We start from the raw sequence: 18338 nt of genomic DNA on the forward strand, positions 1-18338 counted from the left end.
CACAGCAGAAGCCAAGCTGAATTTAAAGATGCATGCATATTGCAACTAAGAAGTCCAGTTACCACATATATGTTATGGGCCTGTCTCAAGTTTCCCTTGTTATGTAAGCACTTAGGGGCAATAAAATTTCACAGACATTCAGCAGCATTGTGAGTCTCAACATAACAGTCGCCTCGAGTGTGCAATTCTTTCAGACAGTATACGTTGCTGGGATTTAATTTATGTTGATCATATTGTCTATGCTTTATGGAAAAACCATTTAGTAGTACTGTTCCCTGATACCATTTTATTACTGTTATTAAATATCATTATCTGCACTGAACTCTGTATTAGAAAAATCAAATTAGAAAAAAAAAATATGAAATATTCAGAAAGATCTATGGAGTTGGTAGGTCCCCAGACACACATCATCTGTCTGCAGATGCTGATGAGAAGAAAGAAAAACAATGAGTATTCACTTCTCACAGATAGAGGTCACTAATGGACTGAATTTGAATCAGTGTGGCAGAAACCACAAAGTTATTAAAGCAATCCAGTGTGTGCGGGGGAGAAGGGGAACTTGAATTAAAATTAAATATACCAAAAGATGATTATCCAGAAAAGCATGAACCAAACATAATCAATGTTCATCACCTTCACCTTACTGGAATATTCTAAACAGACGGCAAAATCTCTGAGCACCCTCACTCTTTCTGTTTATTTCTTTTGAACCTAAGGTGCTGCTGATCTCAGGAGGAGCCATTCTTCCTTGCAAAAGTATAGAGCTGAAGAGTCAAACCAGATTAGGTGCTCCAGCAGAGCCTCTACAGAGTACTCTGGTTGTGGATGTACTTGAAACCACAGCTTCAAACGGGGAAACTTAATCGCTGCTTTAGGAAAATTGGTCCAAATCCTAAGTCAAGCTATTATATGCATCGGAAAAGGTTCAAATGAGATCCAGCAGTTCAAACTCAGACACGATCACATCATCCCAAATCTTGCATACAGGGAAAGAACACGACTGCTCTAGGAACCCCAGAGTAGGCCAACATGGCATAATTTTATTTCCTTTAAAGCATCTTCTAGAATGTAAAACTATAGTGAAACTGGTACCAAAAACAGACAGACAAAAAGGAATGGAAAGGAAGAACACAAAAAGTCTAGCATTCCTTCTGTGCTAAGTCTATAATAGGTCTACAATAGCATTGTTGGGCCAACTCTTTTTACAGTTCTGTGTTTCAACTATCCAACACATGGAATAATGTTTGAAATCACATTTCCCAACTTTCTCCAGTCAAAGATATTTGCAACTTGACATGACAATGTGGTGCTGTATCATCAGCAGTCATTAGTAAAGATCCTTAAGGGTTTTGCTCTAGCCTGTTTTGATTTCCTCAGGCTTCTGAAAAAAAAATGAGGAGACAAGGGAAAAAATTGTACACATTCAGGGGCAATAAAATAGATAAAACAGGCAAATGGGCAAATTTCCTTGGTGCACATATTCCCCAAAGATTGATTCTCCTCTAATATGGTGGTCAGCCAAACCACATGTATCTGGTAAATATCCTTGATGATTTAAAAGACATAATCCAGTTCTAGTATTTCAGATTCTGACCTGAAAATGCATATCCATACGGCAACAATCAAATAAAGCACTGGATAAATGCCAACCTGGCATCCTATTTATTTCCCAATTTTGGGGTAGATGCTTCTTGGCTTATTTAATAAGGTCATACCAGGTAGGACTAGAGAGGATCCCGCTCTGATATGGAAGCCATCCTTCATATTAGCTTTGGACTGGGGGAAGTTAGGCATAATAAATTTAGCAATAATCCTGTAAGCGAGTGGACATGCTCTGAAGCTCACTGGAGCCCTGTGTGATTTAAGTAGCCTCCCAGCTGAATAGGGAGCAAAGGCTCCCATTTACAAGAGGCAATACACAGCAGACACAGCATGCAAAGAAATCTGATAGGCACCTTGCACCCCTGGAGAAGCATTTGCCTGCATTTACAGGGATTTTCGCCTTGCATTTACTTGATTAGTTTACTGTTAGCTTAACGGGAGAGTCCCTCTATTAGAACTAATCACAAGCTCTCAGAGAGATGATTTTCATTCAGAGAATGTCCTAGGAGGTTCCAGCAGAATTAATAGTGATCATCATAATAAAAATGATACCAGGGCCCCCAAGAGTTGCTTCAAAACTCTATAGTGTCTTAAGGGGTGGTGCTGCTGAATCTTTTCTGCCCTGGGAGCAAGCAGAAGCTGTTTTATTAGCTGAAGTGCCCGAAGCTGCTGTTCAGAACTGTGTCTTCCCTCTGGTACCCTAGCCTCCTCGCCCACATGAAGCCATTCTCAGTTCACCCACACCACTGAGCATCAGACCAAAGAAGTGGGGGTGGGGGCTCTCTGCAACATCACTAACCCCAGGCAGTGGAACTTACCAGGCACATCCATATCCATTCCTCTTCTCTTTCCCCTACTATACACACATTGATCAAATTTAGATCTCCAAAGGCTAACGTATTAGCCAATTTTCATATTGTCCTTCAATGAAAATGTGACTTTTATAGTTCATATTTTATGAGACCTGAAGATGAATGAAATTAGGGAAGACTCCGAGGATGTCAAAGGGTCGGGGGGGAGATATTTTTTCCACTTTGCTTCAATATTCATATCCCTCTCTAAATCTAAGATTCAGAGAAGGCTGCGAGAAGCAGGCAAGCAAAAGTAAGCTTTTTATATGAAACAGGGCAGAGAGAATGAGAGAATGGGGTGAATGAAATCCATCAATCATTTCTGTGGATTCAGGCACACTTAAAAGTCCTTGAATACACTTTCTAAATTTCCAAACTATACAGAATCAGACACCAGCTGGGGCCCAGGGTTTTCCTCCACTGAGAGTGGGGGGTCGATTTACACAGCTGCCTATCTGGCAGGAAGAAACACCAAGACACCTCCCACCCCCGCCGCCACAGGCTCCCATTCCCACCCCCAGCTAACACGACTGTAGAACTGCCAGCGCTGGAAACCCATTTCTGGGACCTTGAACTTGGCCCCCAGTCTTACTTTGAGTCAAACCTAAAGGATCCAAAGCCTGGGGGGGGGGAGGGGACACGGTAAAGGGTGCTCATTTACCTGCTAAGGTTTTCCAGGTCTCTCTCCAGCCCTGCTGGTAATCCCGCTCAGCGCAACGCCCTCCCCCAGATCCAAACTTTTGCTGGGTCCTCCAGGTGGCGGCGGTGGCTGCTGCAATCCAGCTATGTCTCTGGCTGTGTCGGAGCTCCGGGAAGCTGAGGCCAGAGCCTCCGAGCGGTGTGCGCCTCCCGGCAGCTTGCCGGCGCCCAAGCGCCCTGTTCGCCTTGCCTGTAGTCGCCTACGTCCCCTACGGAGCCGCGGCATCGTCTTCCCCCGTCCTCCGCCACCTCCGCCTCCAGGGGTCCAGCATGCCACTTTATCTAGGCTCCGGCTGCCACAGCTCCGGGTCTCCTCTCTTACTCCGTCTCCCCCCTCTTCGCCTCGTACCCCGAATAAAGTAGGGCGATCTAGGAGGGCGGTTGAGAGCGTCCCGGTCGAGTTCGGGACTTCTCCGAGACCGAGGACCACGGGAGTCGGCGGGAGAACTGGGCGGGCGGCGGGCGTTCGGTCGCAGCGAATTTGCGGACCACGCGCAGCAAGGCGTGCAGTTCGGGCTGCGCGGGGGCGGGCGCGGGGCTGACTCCAAGTGCAGCGTCTGCGGGGCGCGAGTCTGGAGGCTGCTCCAGCCACACTGCTGCCTTGATCGGACCGGGTCCACTAATGTAGAGGCCGAGGTCCCCACCCCCACCCCTCCTGACACCCCAGAGAGATGTTTACTGTAATGAATTCGCGGGGTCGGCTTTGCAGCTTGCACGCCCCTCCTCTCCCTCGGTCCCTCGTGCTCTGGCGCGCTCCCCTCTTCTAGCCCTCTTTCTTGGCCTCCCTCTTCTCCTCCCTCCCAAGCAGAGTCCCTCCCACTTCTCTGGTTTAAAGAATGCTTGGGAGGAGCCGCAGCAACCCTAAGCTTTCCAAGAGGCAAAGTCAGATGGGGCTTTTAACCCTGTCCTCCCTGGAGAGAATTACGTGCACCCGGCTAACCAGGGAATGCCAACTTGACCTAGCATCGCGCCTTTCCCCCCCCCCCCCTCTAAGCCTCAGGCATCCTCCCTACCCTCAGTTTCTCAGAACGGTGAATAAACCAACCGGTAGTTCGACCGATGTACGTCCACGCAAGAGGAGCTGTTACTTAGACTCAGAAATGATCGAAAATGTAACATTAGAGGGTAAAAATACAGCAAGTCTCTCAACCAAAATGGCGTTATTTTACTGGCAGGGAACCTTGGGGATGTGTCGCACCCCCAGCCCATCAAAGGTCTACTCATCAAGCTTTCTTCCAGAAAGTTTAATTGGAGGAATTAGAGTTTGGCATCGTATTTAAACAAACACATCCATTTTCCCCTGTCACCCTGTCTACTCCTGGAAAGAGTGATGATCAGTAGGTGAGCTGTCTCTAGAAATTACAATGGACACCCGACAAGGTCCGCTTCAAAGACTGAAAACAGGCTGCGTGGTTAAAATGTCCAATTGGCACACCTTTCCCACTTGGAATTCTCTTTGCAAAGGTTAAAAAGTAATCTAAGAAATCTGAGACATATCTCTTTCATTTTATTTTATGTTTTTCCGTCTCTTTTTGGCAAAGGGGATGGTCGCCTGGTTTGCTCTTCCATTCATTGTTGCCCATAAGTCTCCAGCAAGTTGTGATCGTGTTTTAACTAGTCTGTAGACTCGGAGAAAACTAACAGAAAGGGGAGAACAAGCACGCACCGAGCTGTAGGCTGCAGTGAGGCGCGCTGTGGGTAGGGCCCCGGGAAAGGCAATTTGCAAGTTGAAAGCTCGCCCTGGACCAACTCCCTCGGGATCCTCTCAGCGTTCAGGGCTGACGACTTTGGCAAGGGCGTTGCCTGTAACACGCTGGAGATGATTTCCGGACGAACCCCAGGCGCGACCGCACTCCTTGTCCTCAGTTCAAAGTCTGAGTCACTTGGCACCACTCCCCCAATTGTTTTTATTTCCTTGCTTCGCTGTTGTGTCTGCTACCTTCATGGATTTGAGTGCTTAAATCCTGGTAAGACGACTTGGAGATACGCCCGAATGGTCTCCCAGGCCACACAAGGATCCACCCAAACGCACCGCGACTCATACATTCACACACATTGACACACACCGCTGAGGTACAAGAGAGCTTGCCACTCTTGTCCTTTATAGATACCAAGGCGACTAGAAAACACATATGCGTAGCCAGTCTTTTTTCCAAACTCGAAATGTTAACTGACAAATATCCAGGAGAGAATGGGGCACGAATGGAGACTTTAATCGGAAAAGAACAAATAGTGAGAGTCATCTTGGAAGCTTCTGAAGAGAAGCGCCAAAATGACAGCGGCGATTGCTGTAGCCTTCAGCAGCAACTGCCCCTGCCCAAGCCCTCCACCCCCCCCCCCCCCCGGTAGGCAAGATGATTTATCCAAACAGCAAGTTTAGGACCAGTCCTTTCAAGACAGGCTCTTTTTCTAAATGTTCCCTTCCCTCATTAATGCAGAGACCTTAACTAGCTTGGACCCTTCATCGTGGAGGATTAGCGAAACAGAAGTGATTCGAGGCAGCGCCGAAAGCTCCAGGAAGAGCCGTGGACTGGTAGCTTAGCAGAGGAATCTTTCCAGGAGGTCCTAGTCTGGTGGGGACTCCAAGGGCAGCTAGATGGGTCCTTGCCCTTACTACTCTGGGCATCTGTTCGGCCTTGCGTTCAGCGCCGCGGCGGGGGGGGGGGGGCGTAGAAGGACCCAGATCTATGTCCCAGGCACGCGCAGGGAAAGTGATTACAGAGTTCCGGGGGACTTCTCTATCCCCCGCCGGTGAGTCAGGAAAGCACAATTACACCAACCCTGGAACTGCCAGTCCCCAGTGCAAGAGCAGAGCAGAAAGGGTCCTTGGTTTGGAAAAATCGCACTGGATCGGAAAGAAAACAAACTAGCATCCTCGGTTTAGTAGCTAATTAATCCTGGATTTGGGGCACAGGGCGGGTAGAGGCTTCAGACACTTCTGGGATTCAATTCGGACGGGTAGGGGAGGTTGCTACTCACCGGACTTAAGAGAATCATTCTAGTGGAAATGAGAGGCTGGAGTTCGAAAAGCATGCGGGATTTGGAAAACTCCATTTAGGATTGATGTTTCTGGCAGGCAGCAAAGGAGCGTTTTTACCCCACAACTCAGTCACAAAACTCCCTAGAAGACGTGGATTCGACTTGAGAGTATCCCCCAAGTCGGGATAGAGAGAGGAAAAAAGCCTATATTCTTTGGGAATGTAAAGAGACAGTACTTAGAACTCCCACCCGATGACTATCCACCACTTGTACAAAAAAAGGAAATACAATCAATTTTCCCAGATAGCGTGGTGCCCACCTAAGAAAGCTAGGGCTACCACTAGAAACTTCACCTGGCTTTGCAACCCCTTTACCTGGTGGCCTTGTCTCCTTAGTTCATCCGAATTCGACTGGGTCGGGGAGGTGGAAAGGGAAGAAGCTGGCACAGCGGCAGCAGAGGGACTCCCCGGGCATGGTATTGTTTTAGGGGTCGCCGCCGAGGTCCCTCCTGCCCATCGTTGAGAACTTCCACCCTGGTCCTGAGGCTCCGTGGACGCCGTGACGGTTTTAGACGTGCTGTCTCCAGCGACTGGAAACTCGAGACGGAGGACCAGAAAGGAGCGCACCTGGGAGCAGAGCAAGCTCTGCGTGTTTGAGAGGCCCTGCGCTTGGTGTTATCTCTCAGCGCACATTCCTCGGTTGTGACAATGGATGACGCCAAACTCACAAGTGCTGGCTACCGCTTTCAAATGTACTGCTAACTGCACGGTACCCTGCGAGGCAGAACGCTTCGTTTCCCCTCCCCCTCCTTTCCCTCCTGCCAAGGAGGGAACTAGCTTAACCCTGTGTTCACCCTACACTCCAGATAGAAGCTAGATTGCACTGAGAAACCGCAGGCGGTGGCTGTCCGGGCAAAAGCTTTGTTCACGTGCAGTTCCAGTGGGCGTGTGGCTGTCTAGGGGCACTTGCGTGGCAAGATGCCAGTGGCGCTCTTTCTGAGCCAGACTCGGGAATTGGGAAGGAGCCTAGCGTTTCATCCGGACCAGACCCAGCCCTCACAATCTATTTTTTACCTCCAGTTACCGGATTTATTGAAGTTGCCAGAAAAGTTGGTTTTTATTCCTCTACTTCTGCCCCCCCCCTCCGCCCCTGGTATCATTTCCTTTACCAGCTGCGCTTTGAAGACGTGGAAATCTCTGATCTAGTTCTAACTCTTAGCAGAATTCCAAGTGCACTGCGAGAGGAATGGAGGAGGGTACACACCCACTCCAGGCAAATGTAAAAGAAACCACAAGGACAGCCGCCTCCCAACTATCCTTCTGAGGCCAGTGTAAACTCAATGACATCACTTAAGTAAGAAAGATTAAGACACCTGAAGACCCAGTGGAGAAAAAAAAGGAGATTGATATGTGATTGGGGAAATGGGAAGAAAGGGAAAGGCTGGAGTGTAACTACTCGGGGGAGGGGGGGGGCGGCAAGAATAAAAATGCAAAATATAAAATAGGCAAGAAAAGGGAAATAAAAAGCGGGGCGGACTTGAAACAGCAGGTCAGTTTTAAGGGCGATTTGACCCCTGGAACAGGTTAAATAGATAATAAACTCCTGCTTGGATTTAATAAACAGCTTTGTAGATGCACTGCATTCAGAACTTCCAGGAAGTTAAAGGATATATAGCAGAGAACCATCTCGCTGACCCTGGAAAGAAACTTAGTCCCGAGAAAATCGTTCTGAGGCGCCTCTACTGCAGCCTTCACACTAAAATGAGCCAAGACTGATCTGAGCGCAAACCCAGATCAGTGGAAGGACAGCATCGCTTTTTCAGGCTCTGTTCTGCACTAAAGAAGCAGGAAGCTGTTAGAGAGCTCTGAGAGTTACAAGTAAATCTTGCTGGAGCCGGATTGTTTCTAAAAGGAAAGCAAAGCATGCTTTTCCACAGAATAGATGCCAACGTCCCCCCATTCCTCCGCCCGGCAACACATTCAAGCCAATGTGAACAGCAGTCACTCCAAATGCCTGTCTGAGCCCTGCAGTCCTGAGAGGCCGAGCAAGCAGCTTCCAGACCTCCGCGTGAAGAATTCCGTTGTAAATCCTTCTGATTTGCCAAGGTGGCAGTAGAACACAGGGATAGCTCCTTGGGCTCTTCAGTCCATTCGCGAAGAAAACCACACTTTTAGGACAAATGAGCTTCCAACTGCCTTTAAATAGCCATTCTCCTATGTAAATGTGTCTATGTGCCTGCGGAAGAGCTCTTAGCCTGCATCCTTCTTCTGACGAGGACGCTTTATTGAGTTTCACCCTTAAGTACATATTTAGGTTAACTGGCAAGATGGAAGCCTAAACAGGCTTTACTTTCAAATTTATGCTGTTGGGAAGAGATGAACAGTGAAAAGGAAGAGAGAATGGTTATCAATATTTAAAATTTTATCTTCAAGTATTGGTGATTCTTAATTAAAATAAAACAGAGAGATGGGCATGCTCTTCTTTTTTAAAAAGTCACTGGTACAGTTATTACGGTTATATTTTTTAAAAAATATAAATACAAATAACAGTACAACAAATGTATGAAGAGAGGCGATGTAGTAAGTTTCTTGTCCACATGACTTAAGCATGAGCTTTAGAGGAGTATGAGGGTGGGGCCAGACAGAGCAAAAGGAATGGATATGGTCCAAGGGCTCCTAAGAACAATAGTTTTGTAAATTCACAATCTATGATAGTTACACTATTTTACTTCTATGGAGGACCAATCATTAATAAATCAGAGTGTTAACGGTTGTCTAAAGAAAGGAAAAGAAGCAGAAAACTAGCTCAGTAGTAATCTTTAAGGCGTTAGCCCTTAATGGAGCCTTTATTGCAACTAAACTCAGATTATTCTCCATTAATAAGAAGCATGTGCACATGCATACAGGAGCAATGGGGGGGGGGGAGGCTGACCTTTCTAATTCTAGGTAACAGTTAAAATAACACAATACCCGGGCCACCGACCACAGACCACAGTTCACACCTCAAGTGTTGAAAATTCCAATGTTGTGTAAATTCAAGTCTACACTGAGCCCGTGTTACTTGATTTAGAAAACGGACATGTAATATTACCGCACCACCGGAAAATCAGCATAGGCAAGGTGTACTAGACATGAGTTTGCTTATTATTGTTGATGGGGTTATCCTTACATCACATACTCCTAACTTTCACTGCATAGGCAAAGTCCTTCAATTCTGGTATAGGCGTCATCTATTAACGTTCTCGCCTTGCTTCCACATGTTTATCAAAACTGAGAAATCAATATGCCTACATACTGTAATAAACTAAGTTCAGATGTCAGCATTTTCCCATTTTCCCCTTGCAGTCTATTCCCATCTCAGGAGCCCTTAAGGTTGACTCCTCCTGTGCATTCACTCTGACAATTTATCAGTTTCTCCTTTTTTTATGAGGGAGGAAGAGAGAGAGAGAGAGAGAGAGAGAGAGAGAGAGAGAGAGAGAGAGAGAGAGGGAGGGAGGGAGGGAGGGAGGGAGGGAGGGAGGGAGGGAGGGAGGGAGGGAGGGAGGGAGGGAGGGAGAGAGGGAGGGAGGGAAAGAGAGCACATACATGGGGAGGCCAAAGGTCTACTTTGGCTTCTTCCCCAATTACTCTCCTCCTTATTTTTCAAGATAGTCTTTCTCAGTTGAACTTACAGCTTACCAGTGTGGCTAGACTGGCTAGCCTGCAAGCCTTGGGGATACTCCTGTCTCCTTGCCAGCCCCAGGATTGCAGGCACACATGCTCCTGGCTTGTTATACAGTACTTTAGGATGCAAACTCACATTCCCATGAATGCATGAGAAGCACATTAGCATGAGAAGCCACCTTTCTAGCCCTTGATCCTAGGAGTTTTTAAAGTGAGGATTAGAGATTTTGTGGAATTTATCATTTTGGGTTTTTAATATTTTTCATGCTCTGGATTTCATTGTAGGCCTTGTGAATAATCATTAATCATTCTCATGGGGGTCAGGTATCACTTATTACATAGAAATTCTAATATTCTTCACCAGTTTTTCTGCCATGAGAAGTAAAATACCTGTTTTACTTCTGGTATTCTCTTCTTGGGAAATAAATTACTAAATCCAGCCTTCACTAATAAATTAAAGATAGTCAAAACAGAAAAAAAAAAGTATCCAGCGTGATGGGTAATAACCCCAAATACAAAGAAGACTGCCTATGAGATATTTATAAAAATCTTATATTCTTCTCCTTTATTTTTTAACACTTTGGGGCATTTTATTTTTTTATTTTTGAGAAATAAATACATGAGTACTACTATCTACATCATCCCCATCCAGCTCTTTTCCTTAAGTCCATGGGCCCCTCAATCAGTAGACTCATTAAACATTATTACACACTACACACACACACACACACACACACACACACACACAGGGCGGGGAGAGAAACCATTTAACATTGCTTGCAACTCCACGTGTCCAGGATTACCTACATGGGATTGGAGATCCTGGGAAGATCACCTTGCAAAAAACGGATTCTACCTCTCTCACCTGTCATTGAGAAACCACTTGTAGTTCTTCTTCTAGGTGTGGGTTGATGTGGTATTTCTGCTGTGCGCAATATTATGTCAACTCACAATGTCATTAAACCACATTAGGAAATTTCAGGTGTACATTTTCCATGTTATGTTTGGGATAGTATCAGGCATCCTGGGATTCTGGATCTTACACCTTTTTCAGACCCCTTTTCCATAAAGTCCTTTGAGCTTTTCTTTTTTTTTTTCTGAGAAACCTTTTTCTTGTTTTTTTTTCCAGTTTATTTATTTTTTATTAAAAATTGCCATCTCCTCCCCTCCTCCTCCCCCTTCCCTCCCCTCCCCTCCACCCACACCCCACTCCCTCCCTCTTGAGGCCAAACAGCCATCAGGGTTCTCTACACTATGTTGAGTCCAAGGTCCTCCCAACTCCCCCCAGGTCCAGGAAGGTGAGCAACCAAACTGACAAGGCTCACACAGAGCCCGTCCATGTCGTAGAGACCAAGCCCATCGCCATTGTCCTTGGCTCCTCGGTCAGCCTCCACCATCAGCCACCCTCAGAGAGTCCGATTTGGTCGCATGTTCCATCAGTCCCATTCCAAGTGGACTTGGTGGTCTCCCATTAGTTCTGTCCTGCCGTCTCAGTGGGTGAACGCATCCCTCATGGTTCTGACTTTCTTTCTCATGATCTCTCTCCATCCTCTCCTCATCAGAACTTTGGGAGCTCAGTCCGGTGTTCCAATGTGGGGCTCTGTCTCTATCTCCATCCATCGCCAGGTGAAGGTTATATACATGCTAGAATACTACTCAGCGGTAAAAAACAATGACATCTTGAATTTTGCATGCAAATGGAGGGAAATAGAAAACACCATCCTGAGTGAGGTAACCCAGGCCCCAAAAGATGAACATGGGATGTACTCACTCATAATTGGGTTCTAGCCATAAATAAAGGACATCGAGCCTATAATTCGTAAAAATCCTAGAGAAGCTATATAAGAAGGTGAACCCAAAGAAAAACATATAGTTATCCTCCTGGATACTGGAAGTAGACAAGATTGCCGGACAAAAAATGGGAACATAGGGGTGGGGTGGGATGGGGGGAGGGGGGATGGGGCAAGAAAAGTGTGAAGTGGAGGATGGGAAGAGCTTGGGGGAATAGGATGGTTGGGATATAGGAAGGGTGGATATGGGAACAAGGAATTATATGTCCTTTGAGCTTTTCATGTGTAGGGCTGTCATTACCAATGTTACAGTTGGGATTAACAACCAGCAGACCATATTCTCTATATTTTGACAAGTTGTAGATCTTTATAAGAGTCTTCATCTGCTGCAAATGAAGCTTCTTGGATGAAAGGTTACAGTTACATTCCTCTGTGGATTTAAAGACAACTATTTATAATAGGTTTAGGATTTATATTAGTTTAGAAAAATGACAGTACTAGGCTCTCTTTCATGCTCTATGTCATCTCCAGGCATAGATAGCTAGCTAGGTTTATAGTACTAGGCATTAATTGCTTACTGTTGAGCATGCCTTTAGTCCAATTGCACCATTAGGTGATGTGGGGTTGCCCTCCCTTTGCTATGAATATGTTTTATTACCATTGGTTAACAAAGAAGCTATTTTGGCCTATGGCAGGGCAGAATATAGGTAGGCCAGAAAAGTAAATTGAATGCAGGGAGAATAAAGGTGGAGTCAGGGGAACGTTATATAGCTGCCAAAGGAGAATGACACCAGGACCTTACTGGTAAGCCACAAGCCTGTAGCAATACACAGATTAGTAGAAATGGGTTAATTTAAGATGTAAGGGATAGCTAGAAATATCCCTGAGCTATCAGTGAAGTAGTGTTGTAATTAATATAGTTTCCATATTAATATATTATGTGATTATCTGGATCTGGGCAGCTGGAAAACAAAGTGCAGTCTCTGTCTACAAATGGTGGCTAATGTGAGGCTAAAGACCACAACCCTGAGATTAAGAGTTTTATGCTGTACTGAAGGAACTAACCAGGCCTTCTCAGTCATCCCAGAGCTATTTGTGGTGGTGCATTCTAGTAGGATTTGCTGAAGGAGGATGAGGCTGGAGGATCCTGAGTTTGAAACCAGTTTGGGCGATACAGCTGTTTCAGCACAGGCTCCAAAGTTACAGAGAAACCCAATAACACATATTAATAGCATACAGAGGGGAATCTCATATCAACTGGAGATATCTTGCAAGTACAGGCATTGGTGTGGTTGATGTGGATTATATTTGGATAGGATTATCTATTCATCCCTTCTCTTGGCAGTGGGCATTGCATAGCACTGTCTGATATTAAGAGAGCCTCCAGTATTTATCTGGAAGAGTGTTCTACCTCCTCTTTTTCTACTCACATTGAAGCAATTTTCAACTAATCTGTGCTAAAAAAAAAAAGTGCTTCTTCAATCTTGTTAGTGCTTTTTTCTGGGTATTCTGCATTTTCCTCTGTATTCCTACATCATATCCCTCATTTATTTTCAAAATTTCAAATTCTTTATGCAGAGATGATAGTTTTTATGCCCACTGATTTCTATCTTTCCCTCTCACATTTTCCCACTACTGTGCTGCTTCCATGAAATGAATTTATCTACATGCCTATCTGTCAACTAGATCTTAGCATCTCGAAGAATTACATTGGTTACACTTTTCTATTTCAGTCATACCCAGACCATCACACTTCTCCAAGCAGATGCTCAAAGATGGTTTGACTGCACAAATAAGCCTTCTTTGACATGAATAGAAATGCATCCCTTCTTCTAAGGTGGGTATCATTAGAAGGAAATCCATGCCTGGAACACAGTGGTTAGATTGATTTTCTTCTCTTTCAGGAGCAGAAAATACAACTAATTTATGAAATTATTTTGTGAGTGGGGTTGTTGTCCTGCCATCTTCAGCTCCAGGATATATTCCCTTCTGATTAATGTCACACTATAGAGTGTAGAGTATACCCACAAATATCTAAAGAAAATATACGACGTGTAGCAGACCTTTGATGAATAGATTTTGTGTCTACCCTGTCAAATTCTCAGCCTAGTGGAGACCCAGAGACACATAATTATATGTTCATTATAGAAATAAAACAACTTTAGTATGTGGAAAGTGCTTTAGTGATTTGCAAGACATTTCTCTAGAGAGAAGGCCTCATTGAAATGATGATGAAGTTCTCTTGACAGTGTACTGATGTTATAGGGGCCTCTGTGGCATTATTTTATATCTACCCTTTTGCATGTTGCAACCCTGGCTACTGGAGTCTCTGGTCCCATGAAAAGCCCCTTTGACCAAAATTGGAAAGCCAGCCTATAAGTAATTGCTTGAACATCCATTTTCCTAGCTCTGATTTTTTTTTCATTTCTGTGTAGGTTACAAGATGATTATGCGTGAACAAAAACAGAAGGTACACACTGACAGGAAACAAAAGCACATTAAACCATGGAGATTTCCTCTTACATAAACCTGCCATTTGTTCTGCAGTTGCTCTGTTCCAAAGGAAGGCTAGCAAAAACTTGATGTATATTCCCCAACTGCTCTAGTGGGAATAACTGAGAGACACACCTCTTTTAAAGGGGGTATAAAAAGAAATGCAAATCTACCAAGGGACTTATTTAATCTTAGATGTTGCCGTAACCGAGTTTCATATGTCTAACTGTAATTCTTATGAGCAGAAGCAAAGACTTACAATCTAAGAAAGCACATTTAATTGAATGTGTCTACCTAAGATTCTGAATTAAAACTGATATATGTTTTCTCAGTTTCTGTGTATTGACATGCTAGAAAAATAAACTTAATTTCTTAGGAAGGCAGAGACAGCATTCAAGGTTGATTTTTATTAGGAAAACTAACACATCTTCACTCTGGCTTGTTCGATTACAGATATTCCAAACTTGGACTTAGAAGATCTTATTTCAAGTCTCCATCAATTTATCAGGTAATCTTTAAATGGCTTTCAGCCCCAAGCTACTTCCTATCAAGTAAGAAAAGTTAAAGCAAGTCTGCCATCCAGAATGCATGTGTAAAAATCAGCTCCAGTGAGGCAGCTCAAACCTCAACATAGGAAGAAATTGTAATGATGTATTCTTCAAAGCATAACTCAACATCTGATATATTTCAGTCCAGATAATCCAATGTTTTTTCACTGGATTTTACTTGTGTGTTGTTTCTCTCTTTGCTGGTCAGTTAGTTCTATACAACCTCTCTGAAACTTCCCATGCATACAACCATGACATTCTTGCAAAGTTACTTTCCACAATGCCTTCAGGTATTACATTTGGTATTAAAGCTCACTCATGAAATAAAGAACCTGACCTCAGAGACATTAACCTGTCACCATGTTATTAAAATCTTCATATTATTTGCTGAGGAAATGTTATTTCATGATTCCTCCTTTTACTAGTAGAGGTTTTAAAGCAGATCCTCCACTTGTTATCTTTTTCAGGTTCTTATATTATTTTAGTGACTGAATTTCAAAAATGTAGTTTTCTCCTTTACTTACCAAGTTGGAACTACTTGGGTTCCATGTTTCCTCCTTTTTCTACTTAAAACACATTCTGAAAATTAAAATTATCACTAGAACATGGTACTAAAAACCTTAAATAGTTTCTCATAGATAGTGTTTCTCAATCTTCATAACTTTATTTTGAAGTTTTCCATTATGCCTTAAAGAGCCACTCTGGAGCTGGGCGGTAGTGGCACATGCCTTTAATTCCGGCTCTTGGGAGGAAGAGGCAGGTGGATCTCTATGAATTTGAGGCTAGCCTGGTCTATAAGAGCTAGTTCCAGGAAAGGCTCCAAAAAAAACTACAGAGAAACCCTGTCTCAAAAAACAAAAACAAAACAAAACAAAACAAAAAAACAAACAAAAAATATATATAGAGAGAGCCACTCTTGATTTCTAGTTTGTTTTTTTCAGGTTGACAAAATATTTTATTATGAAATAGTTGTGTCACTTGATATTTTTGCTGAAACAAAATACCAGAGATATGCACACTTTATTTGGGCTCATAATCTGAAAGGACAGTTCTTCATGGTAGAGAAGGCATGGAGACAGGAGCAGGAGGCAGTTGGCCACAATAACCCAAAACCAGGAAAAAGAGAAAGAAGAACACTCACCTCATTCTCTATTTCTACTTCAGCCTGAAACCCCAGCCCACAGGTTCATTAGAGTCACATTCTGGGTAGGTCTTCCTCCTTCAGTTAAAACTTCTGGAAACACATTCTGAGCCTTAGAAGTCTATTTCCATGGTGATTCTAAATCTTGCCAAGTTGAGAAGGAGCAATCATCACACCTCCGTACCTTGTCAACCTGACACCCAAACACATCAATTTTATAATAAAGCAATCCGCCTCTGGTTCCTGATGCTTCATTTTCATGTTATAATGTAAAGTATATTTAGATTGTCTCTGAATGTCCTCTTATCCATTGCTGTTCCCTACATTGCTCAATATGCTCAAAATCTTTTGAGACTCAAGACTATAAGGCACTAAAAACTAAGTTGTATTCATCATATATATATAAGGGAATAAACATTCCTCGAATAACAAAGAAATACTAAACCAAAGGCAGAAATAGAGCAAATGCCAAAATTTTCACCTTCATATACAGCATATGGAACTTTGGATTACATCTCTGAGCAGCCCTGGTACTCCAACTCCAATGAAGGCAGCATACACACTCTTTCTTGGGAAGGCTCCAATCCATGCTTGCAATTTTATGTGGTGACTATGTCACAGTTAGAGCATATCTATCATCCTGAGATATTCACTGTCACTTGAACCTTATACTCTTAGTTTCATGGTCTTGCCCCTCAAGACTTCCTTAGAGGGAATCCAATACTGCAACACATTGGCTGACCTCAATGGCTTTCTGAAAACCTTGTAGCAAGCCTCTATAATATACTTATTTCTGCATTTCTTATGCCTATGAAACCAGAATTATGTGGGCAACACTGTCAAGTTGTGCTGTCAGCTCAGTATATAACCTGCATTCCTCTGAATTCTATCTTGTTCATAGTCTCAGGACATGGCCAGATAAAGTCAGGTTCTTGTCAGAACTGTAACCTAGTTCCTGATATACTAGGTTATAACTCTAAAAACTAAAATAACTAGGCTTTTTACTGCCCACATATCTGACTACATTTTCATTTTCAAAACTCCTCATAATTATGGTCTGCAAAGCTCTCATTAACAGTATCTAGAGCTTCTCTAGTCTGCCGCTCTGAAATCTTCCACATTTTTTCTTGCAAACCAGATCCAAAGGCTCATGAACACAATCACCGTTGTTTTCAACACTACAAGGCCTTCATTTTCCCCAGAAATTTCATGGAATCATTGAAATATTGTATCTTGCAGGCAGGACTCTATTGTCAATCAGACTGTGTGTGGCCTGGTTCATTTTTTACATTTGTCTTTAGGTAACATGCTAACATGCAGAATATCTTCCTAAACCAAAGATGCTAAAAAATAGGATTGAAGGAGTAAGCAACAACAACAACAACAAAAAAGCTTTGACCTAAGGCCAACTCCCTGAGATGGAAAGATGGAATCCATACTCAATGTTGTCTTGGATACCAGGAAAATAAGACTAGACAGTCTAGGGATAAATCAAATACTACTGTTCTTAAAAAGTCCATAGAATGAGTGCTAATGCCATTATGCTATACACATTGATCACCTGTTCAGTCATTGTAATAGTCTCTTCCTCTCCTGCCAGCCAGCTCCCAAAATATGACATGGAGATTTTTTTATTAATTATAAAAGTTTGGCTTATATTTTAGGCTTGTTTTTAACTAACTCTTAGAACTTAAATTAATCCATTCATCTTAATCTACATTCTGCCACATTACCTCCCATCATGCTTCTCCTGTGTCTTCCCTTGTCAAACAAGATAGGCTAACCGATGCAATCATGGCACGACACTTGTTGAAATAACCAACCATTTTTTTAAGCTTTGAGACCTGATCTACAAGAGGGAATAACTGAAACTTATAAACCTCTTCAAAACTCATGGCTGGGCACATCATAGAACTTATCAGGGAACTTCCTGTTATTACTTTGTCAAATGGTCAGATTTTCTTATTACCTTCTAGTATTTATACTCATACACATAGAACCAGACTTTTCTCAACTCTTCAGAGCAGCTTCCTTTTACAGTAGGCAGCCGTCAGTGCCAAGACGTAGGACTGTTCTAAGGGCTCCCAAAAAATGACAGTTGAGTGCTTACACCTAAATGGGTCACCTGCATTAATTATCACCCAGTGCTTTCCTTTGCCAACCATGAGTCATGAAACAGCATAAAAGAAGGAGCAGAAGAGAATAAAACACTAAGAATGGGAAGGATTGTTGTTAAATGCTCTCTTCTGTACATGAGGTGACTGCTAGACTCATGAACTGGCTATCTTCACATAATCTGCATAAGACCCAAACAATAGAACTTACTAAAATGGATGGGGGAGAGCTCAGGAGGTCTTTCCTTAGATGAGAAGCTAATGACAGGTAATGACTGCCTTAGAGAGAGTCCTTTTTCTTTGGGAGTGTGTTCCATTGGATGGCCGCATGCCCATAAACATATGGGCAGCACTAATTGGACTCATTAGAACACCAAACCATATTAAGTCAAGCAAAAAAAAAAAATAAGAGAGCATGAAATTGGATGGATGAAGTTTTGAGGGTGCAGTTCTAAGAGC

The 18338-nt window shown here is 43.5% G+C and overlaps 1 protein-coding gene across 2 annotated transcripts in view; it reads right to left on the reverse strand.

Annotated features, from left to right (window-relative positions):
• Flrt2 (fibronectin leucine rich transmembrane protein 2) overlaps positions 1–6831 on the reverse strand; it is a 94870-nt gene extending 88039 nt beyond the window's left edge. Inside the window, exon 1 of one of the 2 annotated variants that reach the window (XM_038338255.1) lies at positions 6506–6831. The gene's annotated coding sequence lies outside the window, so the exon portion shown is untranslated. Of the gene's footprint in view, positions 1–3114; positions 3348–6505 lie in introns of those variants that run through there. The other variant, XM_038338256.1, reaches the window with a different exon arrangement.
• Positions 6832–18338: the final 11507 nt, after the last annotated feature.

Source organism: Arvicola amphibius, chromosome 7 (genome assembly GCF_903992535.2).
Source record: "Arvicola amphibius chromosome 7, mArvAmp1.2, whole genome shotgun sequence".
Lineage (NCBI taxonomy): Eukaryota > Metazoa > Chordata > Mammalia > Rodentia > Cricetidae > Arvicola > Arvicola amphibius.